Raw genomic sequence first — 9,442 nt, forward strand, 5'->3', positions numbered from 1 at the left:
TAGGGACAAATGAAAGCTAAAACGCTTCTATGCACGGACTACACTAAAAACCTTTAGCATTTCTGTATGTGGAATCAAGTTGTAGAACGGATTAAGTAAGGAACGCAAACAATGCACTAAAATGAGCCATTTCAAGAAGCAGTACAAGTACAGTCAAACCTGTCTATAGCAAAACGGCAAAAGTGGCCGCTATGGACAGGTGGCCATTATAGACAGGTTGGCGGCCATTTTGAATTTGTGCACGCACATATTAACATGTCTGTGATTAGAAGCTTGTTGTGTTTGCCGATACACATAATTATACTATTACATGTTGACCAATAGAGGGCACTGTGGGACTGCGGATAAAAGTTGTAAAGAACTACTAGCTTAATAAACTGCTGTTAATAAAGTGATTAATGTGCATTGACGAAGTGAGGCTCTCCTTCCCCACAAGGAGCATTACTGTATTGACCAGTGCACATTGTCTTACACCAGGAAATAAACGATGTCACTGCCTGCAACACGCTCCAAAGAAGACGGCTTTTTTTTTACAGTATGTCGAACAACTGACAGTTTGTGTGGATCTTGTGAATGATTGTGACTGAGCTAGGACTCAGTAATTAAAGTCTACACACGACGGCTTTGTTGCTTAAAAAATGTGCATGAAACTTCTGCTTGAGTCATCATTTTGGCCGCTATATGCGGTCAGATATTGACCAAGGGATACAAAATGGGTGGCCGCTGGCCGCGTTAGACAGGTGACCGCTATACACAGGGTCTATAACACGTAAATTTTCCTCAAATAAAAAAAACAATGAATGTTCTATGCCGCTTCTCCTCATTAAGGTTGCAGGGTATGTTGAAGCCTATCCCAGCTGACTTTGGGCGACAGGCGGGGTACATCCTGGACTGGTCGCCAGCCAATCGCAGCAAATTTTTGTCATGTTTTTAATTTTAATTTTTAAAATTATATTTAGTTCTATTTTGGGGGAAAAAATTATTATTGACATAGACATGGTTTAATTTTAGATATTTTTCTGTGAATTATTCCTTCCTCAGTTGCACATACCGTCAATTGTCCCTCATTTATAGCGGTTAACTGGTTCAACGTTAATAAATGGAATATTTATGTAGTTAGAGCTCTTTATGACTTTTTAAATGCGGTTTTGAACATTATTAGAGCCCTGTAGACGTATATATAATATTATAACATATCCTATGACACTCCTATAGTCACCTTTACACTCCTATGATTCATTGTTTACACCACATTGCAACTCCTTATGCTGCAGGGACTCGAGACAGCTGCTAGCTAGCAAGCTAACCAGCCACGGCTGACTTCATGCAGTGTTAAGGTAACGTAATGTAAGGTAACGTCTCAATGTTTTGTGTTATTACTGCCGCCTAGTGGCCAGAATACAACATATCACTTGTATTTCAATATTGATTAATAATAGTAATAGTAGTCTACCACCAAACAGCCATCGTTTATTAATGAATTCATTTCTGAAAAACTGCGATATCGCAAGACAGTGACTGTATATCGACATATCAGCGGTATGTCAGGCATGTTTCGATTATCGCATGGTATCGTGATACCGTCGTAACACATGCGGGGATGATATGGGTCAGTGCATCATGGGTCATCCAGGGGGCGGACCTGTGATAAAATGGGATGAACCATGAAGCATGAGAATAAAAAAACAACCAATTAATACACCAGTTTCAACAAAGCTAACAACTTACATTTTCATGGAAATCATTTTTAAGTGGATTTTTTTTTATATTAATTTTGTTATATTTAGTTACATTTTTTTTTTTTAAATCACAGACATCATTTTAAACGGGGCTTTTTACTTCCTCAGTTAATTACATGTACCGACATGATATTGCTGGTTTTCTTGCCATGTATTGATCATCGCACAGTATCGTGATCCCGTGAAGACACGCATGGACGATATTGTGCTAATACGCCGTGTTGTCGGTCAGTTGGTGTTGTGTCGAGCAAAAAGAGAGTGAAGGCTGTGCATAATAAAAAGAAATGTTGCGGTTTAGGAGTGCGGCGGGTGCAGTGACCACAGTGAGCTGCGGGTCAAAGCTTGGCGGGCTTCACAGTCACGTGCATCCAACAATATGTGCACGCTCGCCATATGTTTTTTATTGATCCACGTCCTTATTATACAGCCCCACCCCCCAGGCCCCCTTTGTGTTGCCTCACTACTTTCTCTGCACACACTGATGCCGGTGAAGGAATGATGGAATGCTGGAGGGTAAATCTCTGGTTTCCTGGAAGCGGCTCTGGCTTTATCAGAAGCGGCTGTGACAATACTCGCGCTGATGGGCCAAGCAAACGTCTTTCCTATAAGCGCTGATCGGCCAACAAAAAAGCCTTCCTGGAAGAAACAATCAGCAAAGCCTCTTCCTGGAAGGGCGCCGTTGGGCCGCTCGTTGCAGGGCACGCTCCTAATAACCCTTCTGCACAATCTTTTCCCTTTCTTTTCAAACAATGCACTAAAATGAGCGATTTCAACAAACAGTACAAGCAGTTGATGTTTATAAAGTCCAAGGAAGAAGACACCTGAATATCTAACCAGTCTTGCACTGACGACAAACTCTTCATTTTCGGTGGGTACATTGTCTGTACTCACTCACCATCAAACTGAGTCTCTGTCAACTATTTCATCAGCTTTTATCAATTTCTTGCCATGATAAAGTCGGTTGTACATTGAACCAATGTATTGCAACTGATGAGAGGTAGGATTAAATAAGCTTTGCTTATTTCCTACTCCTTTGAAAACAGGAAAAACAATTGGAAAACTCTAATTGTGTTATGTGATGAGCTCCACTGTAACTTCTGTGCATGCTCAAGATGAATTAAACCATTATCATTTCTTTAAACGCTACACACTCGCATTCAATTGGGAGTACAGCAGGACCCAAGTAGGTCAGATGCCGCTCGACCGCCATAAGAAATACGATGGTGATAGAAATCATTTGTTCAAACTGTACTGTACAAGCTAGCCATTTTCGTAACATTGTAACTTAATTACCTGTCATACCAAGTGTAAAAAAAAACGACTAAATCCCCTAAACTTGAACAACAGTGGTGATTTGCTTCACACGTCTCCTTTTTTTTTTTTTTTTTTTTTTACATTCTTAGGTGTCATACAATTGTAAAAAGAAGCTAACCACTGTTAATAGATAAAAGGCAAAAACAAAAAAAGTCTGACTTAAATATAAAGGCCCTGTCACACCTTGACGTGCTTCAGCGTGCTCTTAACATACAAAACTTACCCATACCTTATTTGACGTACGCCAGCGTATTGGCCAAATTTTTCATACATTGGCATACGCTGGCTAAATCGTCAAGGTGTGACAGGCATTGGGCATAAGTTATGAACGCCAGCAACACGCTATGCATTCGTTGATATAAGTTGTCTATATTGCAAAAAAAAACATTGGCAGTTCAACGTATGCCATCTAAATGATCACGTCAGGCATGCGCTGGCTAAATCGTCAAGGTGTGACAGGGCCCTAAAACAGCAAAAACTCTAAACTTGAGTGTCAGACGATTTGTGCAATAGTTCTGCTTAATTATAAAAACAACAAAACCCTTGATTTATGTAGCATATGTTCTTCACAAATCTAATTGTTACATTCTTGGCTGCCATGCAAGTGTAAAAAGAAGCGAACCACTGTTAAACGTAAAAGGCAGAAACAATGAAATAGTCTAACTTCAATGTTAAACTGCAAAACCCCCTAAACTTGAGTGCCAAAGGCCATTTGCGTCATTGTTATGCTTCACGTGCCTCATTTTTTAAACGTTTTTGGCTGTCATACAAGTGTGAAAAGAAGTTAACCACTGCTAGTAATAAAAGGCAAAAACAACAAAACAGTCTAGCTTCAATGAAATAAGGAGAAAACCCTCAAACGTTATTGACGTAGGCGTAAGGATGCATACCTAATTTTTAAAACATTTTTGGCTGTCATACAAGTGTAAAAAGAAGTTAACCGCTGTGAAAAGTAAACAGTAGAAATAATAAAACAGTCTAACGTCAATGTCAAACAGCAAAACTCTAAAGTTGAATGTCGAAGGTGATTTGCTTCATGGTTATGCTTCACGTAGCTCATTTCCATTTTTGTCATGCAAGTGTAAAAAGAAGTTAACCACTGTCAATATGAATAGACAAATACAATAAAACAGACAGTTTGGGCATGCTTGATGCAAGTGTTTCCAGGAGGCTAGTGGGAACAGCGTCACCAAGGGCATCAACTGTCTGGAACTGATGGCCATTTTTATAAACTTCCCTTGCCATCCATCCCCAAATGTTCTCTATGGGATTTAAATGAGGGGAACATGCAGGATGGTCCAAAAGAGTGATGTTATTCTCCCTGAAGAAGTCCTTGGTCAAGCCAGCATTGTGAACTGCAGCGTTGTCCTGTTGAAGAACCCAGCTGTTACCACACAGACGAGGGCCCTCAGTCATGAGGGATGCCCGCTGCAACATCTGCACGTAAGCGGTCGCCGTTTGACGACCCTGCACCACCTGAAGCTCCAGTGTTCCACTGAATGAAAAAGCACCCCAGACCATGATGGACCCCCCTCCACTGTGCCGGGTAGAAAACATCTCAGGTGGGATCTCCTTGTCATGCCAGTAACGTTGGAAGCCATCTGGACCGTCAAGGTTACATTTTTTCTCATCAGAGAATAAAACTTTGTTCCACCTTTCAATGTCCCATGTTTGATGCTCCCTGGCAACGTCTAAACGGGCACTTTTGTGGCGTTGAAGGAGACGAGGTCTTTGAATTTGTTTTTTAAAGCATTTTCCCAAAGATGGCGTCCGATGGTTATTGCGCTGCAGTCGGCACCAGTAAGGGTCTTAATGTGGGAGGAAGACCGCCCTGTGTCTTGATGGACAGCCAATCGGATCCTCCGGCTCAGCGCAGGTGTGATTTTTTTGGGTCTACCACTTGACTTTTTTGTTCCATAATGCTCAGGAAAAAATGTAGAATGACTGATTTACTGCTCCCAACCTCAGCAGCCATGGCACGCTGTGAGAGGCCTTGCTTATGCAGCTCCACAATCCCACCACGTTGAAAAAGAGAAAGCTTCTTAGCTTTACCATCAGGAGGGCATGACAGTGGGAATGCCTGACAGAAAATGAACATTTTGAGCAGATTTGGGCTTTTTATAGCCTGTGGTCTTAAACTTTTGATCAGCTGATAAACAACCTATTTCAGTTTATTTTTTGCTGTTGTTTAAAGTAAATAACTTTGATACCGAGTGACACGACGTGAATGGTCATACGCGTATGGAATGTGCACAAAACGTCCAGGCGGATTTTTCCAGATTTCCGAATGTGAAGTAAAGAGGAGCGCTATGAGAGGATTTCAGTGTCAGTGTTGTAATAATTATTAAGAGGAAGAAAAAAAACAGTTGTTGGGGTGTGTTGTTTGGCCCGTCACGATGTTGACAACTGTCAAGCAGTCCCACCATCCCCCCACAAAATGAAATGTATCATGCTGGAAAAACTTTTAGTTGGGCGTGTAAAGAGAAAGAGGGCGAAGGACGCGGGCAGAATATTCCAGCTGACTTATGGGGAACCTGAGTCACAGCAAGCCGAGCCTGGATGCTTCGGACAACACGTGTGTCTCGCTACACTCCTCACCGCTAACACTGTTCTTTTATACAAAATACACACACACACACACACACACATACAGTGTCATTCATCGGACATGTCCCATATCACCTGTGGAGATTTTCGATCTATGAGCCACGCCTGTGCTTTGATGTTTTCAGCAAACGTAGCTAGAACCTGGAACCTTCATTAATCCATTCCAGAAATTCCGACTCTAACCGAAACGAACTCTAACCAAATCAGTTTTTCCCATAAGAAACGTACTGTGGAACCTCGGTGAGCGTCCGCTCTGGTTAATGTGTGTTTTTCGGTTAACGTTGAAAATTTACGCCAAAGTTGAGCCTTGTTTTATGTACATTTTCTGGTTTGCGCACTTCTTTGTTAATACATTGTGTGAGAAGCTAGCTTGCTACGTAGGCCATCTATGATATCACCCGTTGACTCAAAAAAATGTTACCACAAAACAGGTTTTTATAGTTTTACCTGCATAAAAAAATATACACATAACATATAAATGACGAATGAAAAGAATAAATGAACATTCTTACCTTCATTGAAGACATAATTGTTGATGCGACTGTTCATCTGACTGACTGTTCATTGAGCCGTGACCTTCAACTCTGAGCTGGATCGGTTCGCAACAGAGTGAACCCTCTTCCTGCCTGTTTGGAGGCAGGAGACAAGGAAAACACGCATGCACATGGCAATTTGGCAACACTGAGGCCAAACATTTCAGTTCAATTCAATTGTTTTCTCACCTTATTTATGAAAACGTTGACACTTGAAACTCTCTGTGGCTCCATTTTGGGTTATTGAGGTGATAAACACAATTTAATAAAAAAAAAAAAAAAAGTCATGGCAAAACAAGAATGTGGTGTCCGTGTGGTGTCTCGCTGCCACATTGTGTCTTTGGGAACACTCGCATCAAGAATCACGTTTTCAGTGAAGGTTAAAGTAACCATAAATGTTGATTTCTATCATCCATTCATTATTCATATGGGCTTGTAATCGTTCAAAACTATAATTGTAAAAATATAAAAACATTTTTGGCTTTCTGGAATGGATTCATTGGATTTACATTAGTTCTTATGAGGAAATTTGATTCAGTTAGCGTCCGTTTTAGTTAAGAGTCTGACCTTCTGGAATGAATGAATGACACTAACCAAGGTTCACCTGTCAATCCAATTAATCAGTTCCAGAAAGTCAAAAATGTTAACACAAAACACGTTTATATAGTTTTACAGTTATAGTTTGACATAACTATGCATATAATCCATATAAATGAGGAATGAAAGGGATTAATGAACATTTAAGCATACTTTTATTTTCTTTGAAGGCGTAATGAGATCAACCACTTGGTGTCTTTGGGAACAGTCAGCTGTTCTTAGAATAGCTTCTTTCACATATTAATCACTTCTTTCACACATTCATCAGATGAGCCGCAACAGTCAATCGACATTTATTCGCATGTGAGGAACAGTCAGCTGTTCCCAAAGACACCAAGTGGTAATGAGGTCAACCACTTTCCTGTTTTGCCATGACTTATTTCTTGAATTCAGTAATGTTTATCACCTCAGTAACCCAAAATGGAGCTAAAGAAAGTTGCAAGTGCGAGTATTTTCACATAGATGATTTAAAAAATAACACATGACAAGAGAGGAAGACGGTTGCTCTCATTACCACTTGGTGTCTTTGGGAACAGTCATGTCTTTGATTAAGGTAAAAGTAACCTGAAATGTTCATTTATGTTTTTCATTCCTCATTTATACGCATTTAGAATTGTAAAACTATAAGCGGCATAGAAAATGGATTGGATGGATAAAAACGTGTTTTGTGTTGACATTTTTGACAGTCAACCACTCATGACATCATAGACGGGTGACGTAACGTAGCTCATCTCTGGTTCCAGTTGCCATTATGCTAGCTAGATAAAAAAAAAAAAAAAAAACAGGACTCATGCAGTGTCTTAACCATGACAAGATGATGTTAACCAAAAAAACATGTTAACCAGGGGGCGACTGCATCAGCCAACGTATCACCACACTAAACTCGTAATGCTACACAAAACTTCCAGGTCGCTACAGCGTCATATTGCCTGTGGAGAGGAGTTTATTTCAGCCTAATAATGATAATGTAGCAACCTATAAGTTATGTGCAAATTTAGTTTTTTCTGTGCTTTCCGACTGTCTGTGAAGCCATGAACGCTGAAAAAACGGTAGACAGCTACATGCTGATATTCTTTTGGCATGGTTGCATATTCAAGCAAAAAGATCTCTGGTATGTGTATCGGAACTGAAAAAATTGTGGATGGGTGCACCCCTAATTTCTAAGCACTAAAATCAGAAAACACACGATTTCCTTGTTATTGGCTGTGCCAAAATAGTGTGTGTGTGTGTGTGTGTGTGTGTGAGAGAAAGAGAGAAGCAGCGCCATGTTTATTAATCGGGCTAGTGTGTGCCAGTAAGGACTATAATAACGTCATTTCTCCAAAGTCTTTGTGCGCGTTTGAAGAAATGTTTCTCTCTGCACTTGAAGTCCCTCATCTCACTGTCTCTCTCACACACACACACACACTTGCTCTTTACACACTAACACCAGGCAAGCCGTAAAAACTCAACTCAATTAAAGTGCCTCTTTCCTGGAAGCTAGTCACACACACACACACACACACTAGGTATGCAGGGAGAGGGAACCGTGTGCGAGTGTGGGTGCATGTGTGTGTGACGACTTTTTAAACCTTCAGAAAACCTGCAACCTTCTTATGTGCAACACCACAGATCGTAAATCTCTTGCGCGTGGATGCTTTCACCTATTTGACCTCTCACACACACAGTATATACAAGTATACACGTACGTACACACACACACACACACACACACACACACACACACACACACACAGTCCCTCAGCCCCTGGGGCAGGATGTATAAAACCCCGCTGCATTCCTTTCCAGTTAGGTCCAGCCCAGAGTGAGCCTTCAGCACAGTAAGGCCTGTGTCCAAGTGTGTAACTGCTCTTCTGGTAATCCCTTTGTTACCCCCCCCCCACATACACACACACCCTCACCCCTCCCTTCCTCTCCTATAGGTCCGCCTGTATGGAATGCACTGTAGCCCAGGAGAAAACAACAAGTGCTGACAGTAATTGTAACCCTCGTGAACCGCGGCTCTGCCCCGGCGAGGAAATCCCAATTTGCGGCTCACACAATGCCGTTCGCGACATGCTACGCTAACTAACTTGCAGCAGCCAAGAAGGAACACACAGGGCAAACAAAGGCATTGGCTTTTGTAAAAATAGTGCTCTTTAATATAAATTATTGAAATATTTTAGAAATATAAATATGTGCAACGTTCATTTTTTTCCTCCTCCATTTATTCTTGTCATGTGTTTTTTTGTTGTTTTTTTACAGCTTGTGTTGTGCCAGACTAGTGGCCTGCCTCCTGCAGTGAGTAAAAAGAGTCTTTATAAAAGACAAAGAATTCACATACAAACAAACACACGTCAGTCCACGCCGTGTTCCGGAGCGACAAAAACATGTGACTTTAGTGTTTTGTTTTTAAAAGGTCAGAAGGCCTCTGGGCTCCAATATGGATCACAGGTTAGCACTGTTAGAGGTTTCCATCAAATCTGACTGCTGCTTTATATATACACATTTTATATATATATATATATAAAATGTATATACAGAATATAAACAAACAAAGAAGTCCCTTTTTTTCTTTTTGGGAAGACGTTCTGTCAAGAGGTACAGCTGGAAGGAAATATACACCACACAGGCACCATAGGATTTTTTTCGGGAGGGGTTGGGGAGTATGTC

The sequence above is a fragment of the Dunckerocampus dactyliophorus genome, chromosome 2 (assembly GCF_027744805.1).
Source record: "Dunckerocampus dactyliophorus isolate RoL2022-P2 chromosome 2, RoL_Ddac_1.1, whole genome shotgun sequence".
In the NCBI taxonomy this organism is placed as follows: Eukaryota; Metazoa; Chordata; class Actinopteri; order Syngnathiformes; family Syngnathidae; genus Dunckerocampus; species Dunckerocampus dactyliophorus.